We start from the raw sequence: 7,914 nt of genomic DNA on the forward strand, positions 1-7,914 counted from the left end.
CCTCGGTAAGCCGGTGCGCGATGTCCTTGGACAAGTATCCAGCCTTCTTTAGCTTTTTGGCATGGCCCTCCGTGACGGAGGAGACCATCCACTTGCCTCCCGCTCCAGACATTGCTGGAGGAGGTTGAGGTAGGAAGCACGGGCTTGGGCGCTGGAGCTCAGGAGATGGATAGGCAAAGGAGGAAGAAGGCGTAGGTAAAAAGGTCGATCCTTGTCCCCTTATATGGCCGGATGCGGTTGTGCGTCCCCACCTGCCTAGTAAAACTCGCTTGCCTCCCAAGCGCTGTGATAAGTGGCGCGGTTGGGTTACCCACGTCCGTATTGATGAGAATCCCGTAAAAGGGGGGTACACGATCTCTGCTTTGACAAGACGTGCCAAGGAAACCACCTCGCAAAACATGCTGAGGTGGAAAAGTGAAAACGATTCGAGCGAAGGACTTGGCTGTAGTGTGATGACGCACTGCGGAATACGTCAGCAGATTTGATTTGTGTTAATATTATTCTCTCTATGGCAATATGTGGAGGCTTATTTTGCAGAGCCGGACACTACTCTTGGTGTTTACAATCTTCTATGAAGGACTTGGAGGAGGAACCCGCCTTGCAATGCCGAAGACAATTTGCGCGCCAGACTCGTCGTCATTGAAGCCTGGTTCAGGGGCTACTGAGGGAGTCCTGGATTAGGGGGTGTTCGGGTAGCCGGACGATACCTTCAGCCGGACTCCTGGACTATGAAGATACAAGATTGAAGACTTCTTCCCGTGTCAGGATGGGACTTTCCTTGGCGTGGAAGGCAAGCTTGGCGATGCGGATATTCAAGATCTCCTACCATTGTAACCGACTCTATGTAACCCTAACCCTATCCGGTGTCTATATAAACCGGAGGGTTGTAGTCCGTAGGCAATCAACTCCATATACAACAATCATACCATAGGCTAGCTTCTAGGGTTTAGCCTCCTTGATCTCGTGGTAGATCTACTCTTGTACTACCCATATCATCAATATTAATCAAGCAAGACGTAGGGTTTTACCTCCATCAAGAGGGCCCAAACCTGGGTAAAACATCGGGTTCCCTGCCTCCTGTTACCATCCGGCCTAGACGCACAGTTTGGGACCCCCTACCCGAGATCCGCTGGTTTTGACACCGACAATCATCTTTATTGTGCAGGTTCTTATAGAGAAGAATACTAGGTTGTCACAGGAGCTAGAGGAATGCAAGACCCAACTGCGGGCCACTGTTGCCGCATTGCAGGAACTGAAAAAGTCACCCGCTAGTAACATTTACTTTTAAGAATGATGGTTACCATATAGTGTGCAGCGTGGCTGCGGATCTAACAATAGATGTTGCAGATGAATCCGAAGGACCAGCATGTCGTGCGACAGCTAGAGGCTGGCAAACGTGTGCTGACTGAGGTTAGGCGAGAGAAAAACAATCTCCAAGACGCCAATATCAAGCTGAGCGTGGAATTAAAAGACGTTCGATCCCAGCTTGCAGACTCCGAGAAGGAGAATAAGCGGCTTCGACGCGGCATTTTCAGTAAGTGCTTGAACGAATCCTTTTGAAGGAGTTCGGCGAAGAAGCCGACTGACAGCGTTATGTCTGTAGGTATGCTGACGGGTCGTCCCAAGGAGGAAATGCCCGAGTATGCGGGTGATCTTCTATCCGAGCTCTCACGTCTGCACGAACAAGTTCGGTAGGTGATGCAAGGTGTTGCCCAGGCCTTGTGGCCATCCGTCTCCCTGCCAGAGGGCGTTGCAGAGCTTACGGAGAAGCTCAAGGGAGCACGGCGGCGCTTCTGATTATATAATATATCAGCCTGCCGAGAAGGTGCCAGAGAAGCCCGGGCCATGGTGAAGACGTGGTATACCAAGGCTGACCCAAATCACATGGCCGAGGTCAGACCTGTGGGGCCCGATGGAAAAGAGTTCCCCGTTAGCTTAGTTTATGGGCAAGTAGAATTAGCCGCAAAGTATTCCAATAGGATTGTAGGCTAGACCGCCTGTTGGATGGTATAGAAGAGGAATTTAGTCGGTCTGCATGACTATGTAATTAAAGTGACATGTATAATGCCTTCTAGCCAGATTGTAGATCATTTGTCTTGGCGGACCTTTTCGCTTCAACCTCGGGACCCGATAGTCCCGAGTGTATCCGAATACCCGCTCAGTTATATAAGAACCGCGGTATGCGTGGATACCAGGCATAGGGGTCATTAGTGCTTGAACGGACAAGTGCCCAACTAGTTATGTTATATTACATGGGTAGTAAGAAACATCTTCCAGGGAGAATAGTTCTGTTAAGGGTTCCTTTCCCTGGGTATGCATGCCCTAAAGTGCATGTCCGGACTGCGATAACAAACGCAGGAAAAAAACATCTAGGGGCAGATATGGAAAATAAAAAATCATCTTTTGTTCACCGACCGAATATTCCCTTAAGAACGCTAGCTTTCGGCTTCACCCAGTCTGAGGTACACATCTGGCTGACCCGGCAGTAACAATCGCAGAGGTGCTCCACTTATGCCCTAGCCGAATTAACGGGAACATAGGGCATAAATACAAGAGTCAGGCAACCCAGCTTGGCCAAAACTTAAGTCATATCGATGCATATAATGGCGAAAAAAGGAACATGCGGAAGCATAACACATGTGCGGGGCATGAGGCCCAGATAAATAATTAAGCTTCTGTGAAAGAAGCCCCCAGGTATGACGAGCGCGGCTAGCGCATCTATAGTGTGCAAGCGAGGCACAAGTTGGCCCTTAAAGGCCTAGAGAAAGAATAAAAGAAAGAAAGAAAGAAAAACAATACAGATAATGTATATGCAAAAAATGGACAGAGGAAGGGGAGGAACATAGAGTCCGGCGCTAGGCATAGAATCCTCATAGCCTGGCCGCATTCCATGGGTTCGGATCAAGTCAATTAGTCGATGCATCCCGCAGTCGGTATGCTCCACCGGTCAAAACTTGGTCAATAATGAAGGGACCTCCCCATTTGGGCTCGAGCTTGTTCATTTTCTTATCCGGCAGGCATAGAACTAATTCACCAACGTTATAAGTTTTGGCCCGTACTTCTCTGCTTTGGTATCTACGAGCCTGTTGCTGATAAAATGTGGAACGGGCTTTTGCTATATCGCACTCCTCCTCCAGGGTGTCGAGACTGTCCTGCCGATCGAGCTCGGCTTCTCTTTCTTCGTACATGCGCACCCGAGGTGAGTCATGAATTATGTCGCAGGGCAGGACTGCCTTTGCGTCGTACACCATAAAGAAGGGTGTATATCCAGTACTACGGTTCGGCATGGTCCGCAGCCCCCAGAGTACAGAGTCGAGCTCCTCTACCTAGTGCGTGTTAGACTCCATTAAGGAATGCACTAATCTGGGTTTGATGCCGCTCATTATAAGACCATTTGCTCGCTCAACATGGCCGTTGATTTGTGGGTGATAGACTGAAGCATAATCGAGCTTGATGCCCATTTTGCTGCACCAGAGTTTTACCTCATCGGCAGTGAAGTTCGTGCCGTTGTCAGTGATGATGCTGTGGGGGATGCCATAACGGTGTACGACCCCGGATATGAAGTCTATCACTGGTCCGGATTCGGCTATTTTAACAGGTTTGGCCTCTATCCATTTGGTGAATTTATCCACCATGACCAGTAAGTATTTTTTCTTGTGGGTTCCCCCTTTAAGGAGTCCAAACATGTCAAGCCCCCAGACCGCGAAGGGCCACGTAATGGGGATTGTTTGGAGGGCGGTGGGTGGCATGTGGCTTTGATTTGAAAGAGCTGACAACCGGCGCAACGTTGGACCAAGTCCTGTGCATCTGCCCGGGCCGTTGGCCAATAGAATCTTGTACGGAAGGCCTTGCTTACAAGAGCCCGGGCTGCGGTGTGGTGACCGCCGAGTCCGGCGTGGATTTCGGACAAAAGGTTCCACCCTTCCTCTTCGGAGATGCACCTTTGAAGGACTCCGGTAGTGCTTTTTTTATACGATTCTCCCTCATGGACCGTGTAGGCCTTAGATCGCCGCACTATGCAGCGTGCCTCATTTTGGTCCTCCGGAAGTTCCTGCCTAGTTAGGTAGGCCAGGAATGGTTCTGTCCACGGGGCTATGATGGCCATTATTACGTGGGCTGAAGGTGTTATTTCGGGGGTGGAGCTTCCGATTGTGTCAGAGTGTTCGGTATCAGGCATTTTGGCCGGGTCCCGAATATTGTTACCGGTGTACCCTTCCCATGCTACGGATGGCTTGAACAGCCTCTCTAGGAATATGTTGGGGGGGGACCGCATCGTGTTTTGCACCCGCCGCCTGATTGTTTTCCCGAGCCACATGGTGGAATTCGAGCCCCTCGAACCGAGCTGACATTTTTAGGACAGCGTTTCAGTAGGCCGCCATTTTCAGATCCTTGGCCTCAAAGTCTCCATTTATTTGGGATATTGCAAGGTCTGAATCCCCACGCACCTCCAGGCGTCGAATGCCCATGGAGACTGCCATCTGAAGGCCATGCAACAGAGCTTCGTATTCCGCTGCGTTGTTGGAGTCTGTATACAATATTTGCAGCACGTACTGGATGGTATCTCCGGTTGGGGACGTCAGGACGACGCCAGCCCCTAGACCAGCCAACATTTTAGAACCGTCGAAGTGCATGATCCAATTGGAGTATGCGCCATACACTTTAGGGAGTTCGGCCTCCGTCCATTCGACGACAAAGTCAGCCACTACTTGCGACTTAATGGCTCGTCGAGGTTTGTATGTTATGTCGAACAGGAGGAGCTCAATGGCCCATTTAGCAATCCGGCCCGTAGCATCGCGGTTGTTTATAGGATCATTAAGTGGCACTTCTGAGGCTACTGTAATCGAACACTCTTGAAAGTAGTGTCGCAGCTTCCGGGATGCCATGAATACCACATAGTCTATCTTTTGATAATGTGGGTACCATGATTTGCATGGAGTGAGGATAGTGGATACATAGTATACCGGCTTTTGAAGAGGGAATTTATGTCTGTCAGCTTCTCGTTCGACGATGAGCACTGAGCTTACAACTTGATGAGTTCCCGCAATGTACAACAGCATTGGTTCGCTGATGTTTGGCGCGGCCAGGATTGGGTTGGTTGCCAAAATGGCCTTTATTTCTTCCAATCCGGCTGTGGCAGCGTCCGTCCACTCGAAGTGTTCGGTGCGCTGAAGGAGGCGATAAAGGGGTAAAGCCTTTTCTCCTAAGCGGGAGATAAAGCGGCTTAGAGCCACCACACATCTAGTTAACTTCCGGATTTGTTTGAGGTCTGTTGGGGTCGCTAACTGTGACAAAGCTCAGATTTTGGACGGATTAGCTTCAATACCTCTACTGGAGACAATGAAACCAAGAGCTTTCTGGCTGGTACACCGAAAACGCATTTTTCCGGATTGAGCTTGATGTCGTATGTTCGGAGGTTGTCGAATGTGAGCCTCAAGTCGTCTATCAAAGAGTCAACGTGTTTTGTTTTGACGACCACATCGTCTACGTATGCCTCTACTGTTTTGCAGATTTCTTTCTCCAGACATGTCTGAATCATGCGCTGATATGTTACGCCGGTGTTTTTGAGCCCAAAAGGCATTGTATTGAAACAGAAGGGACGGTATGGTGTGATGAATGCCGTTGCGGCTTGGTCGGAATCCGCCATCTTGATTTGGTGGTAATCGGAGTATGCGTCGAGGAAACACAATGACTCGTGTCCTGCGGTAGCATCGATAATTTGATCGATGCGGGGGAGGGGGAAGGGATACTTTGGGCAAGCTTTATTTAGGTCCTTGAAATCGACACAAAGGCGCCAGGATTTATCCTTCTTTGGTACCATCACCAGGTTTGCTAGCCAGTCCAGGCGTTTTATTTCTCTGATGAATCCAGCCTCCAATAACTTGGCTAGTTCCTCTCCCATGGCCTGTCTCTTAGGTTCGGAGAAACGCCGATGAGCTTTCTTGACCGGCTTGAATCCCTCTAGGATATTGAGGCTACGCTCGGCCAGCCTGCATGGGATTCCTGGCATGTCTGAGGTATGCCAGGCGAATATGTCCCAATTCTCGCGCAGGAACTCTCGTAGTGCGGCATCCACGGCAAGGTTTAACTGTACCCCGATGGAGGCTGTTTTGTAGGGTCCTTTGGGTGGACTTGGAATTTGACTATTTCATCCGCTGGTTTAAAAGAGGTGGACTTTGATCTCTTATCGAGTATCACGTCGTCCCTGTCCACTGTGGAGTGTAGCGTGGTTAATTCCTCGGCGGAGAGGGCTTCGGATAATGCCTCGAGGGCCAGTGCGGCTGTTTTGTTTTCGGCACGGAGTGCTGTGTCCAGATCACTGGCGAGGGTGATGATTTCGTTGGGCCCGAGCATTTTGAGCTTCATGTACCCATAATGGGGTACAGCTTGGAAGATCGTGAACGCCTCACGTCATAAAAGGGCGTGGTATCCACTGCTGAATGGGGCCACTTGAAATGTAATTTCTTCGGACCTATAGTTCTCTGGCATACCGAATACCACATCTAGTGTGATTTTCCCAGCGCATCGTGCCTCCCAACTGGGTATGATTCCCCTGAAGGTTGTGCTACTTTGCTCAATGCGGTTCCAGTCTATTTCCATTTTTTGAAGAGTTTCCTCATAGATGAGGTTTAATCCGCTGCCTCCATCCATGAGTACTTTGGTGAGTCGAAAGCCGTCCACAATTGGACTGAGGACCAGTGCGGCTGGTGCTCGGGCTGTTCGAAATTTAGGTTCGTCACTGGTATTGAATGTAATAGCCGTGTCACTCCATGGATTTATTGCTGCTACGTGGAAGATTTCGGCCATGCTGGGGAGTGTTTGCTTGCGCCTATTATTTGACGCAAAGGTAAAAGACTGTTAACACTGTATTGTTATCCACGGGATGGTGCTCTGTGGCATTTGGGATAAGAAGATCCTCGCCACTTTTGGCCACCTGCCGGAGTATCCAACATGCTCTAAGGCTGTGCGTTGGTATTGTATCCGTTGTACTATGAATTTTGCAGGGTCTGTTAAGCCATCCCTCTAGTACGGTTCCATGCCCTGTAGAGGGTTTTTGTTTCTTTGCAACTAGCTCGGGTGTCTTATGATAGTGCACCCTTTTACTTCGGACTGGGTGTATATTCGGAGCCGGATTATCCCATAATTTCATTTTGGTTTTCCAGGCGCTTTCCATCGCACAGTACTTTCGTACTATGGATGCCAAGTCAGCGAAGCATGGTATGTCACGGCGACTTAAGGCGTTAAGGATTCCCTTGTCCATGCAATTATTGTAGAAAAGTGAGACTGCATCTTCCTCGCGACAGTCCTTAACCTTGTTCATCACAAGGAGGAATCTGGTCCAATAATGATGTACTGTTTCATGGGGCTCTTGCCTGATGTGGGAAATATCGTTTATGTCTGGGTGGGTGGGTGGAATTGAATCCGAACCCTTACCCGATCTGGGATCCAGGGGCCGAGGAGTTTCCAATTTTGGAAGTTCCGGTTCCGGGGTGTTACGCGATAATCCTGGTCCGCTGCCTGACTCTAAGTTCATGGATTGGATGTTGTCCTCCCGTGAACAGGCGTCCGGCTCGGAGAGCTCAGGAATCCGGACATAGTTGGTCCTCAAGATAGAGGAAAGATCGCCGCATTGTTCCTCCACCACTGCAATATGATGGGTGACCGGTGGAGAGTTAATCTCTCTTTGATCGGGTTGAAGCCCAATCCGATCATAGTCCGTAGTGACTCCAAAGGCGGCGATACGATCAAAGAGCTCGTTTAAGGAGGCGAGCTCCATTGGATCCATCTGCTCGGCGAAATCCGAGCCGACGTGGAGGCTGTTTTTGATGACCCGAGAAGTCATCATCGGTGCAGCGGTCGAACAGGCAGTCATGACAAAACTGCCTAGCAGGAGAGTTCGGCCGAGAGCCAGAGCTC

Source organism: Triticum urartu, chromosome 5A (genome assembly GCF_056163025.1).
Source record: "Triticum urartu cultivar PI428250 chromosome 5A, HENAU_Tu73, whole genome shotgun sequence".
Classification (NCBI taxonomy): domain Eukaryota; kingdom Viridiplantae; phylum Streptophyta; class Magnoliopsida; order Poales; family Poaceae; genus Triticum; species Triticum urartu.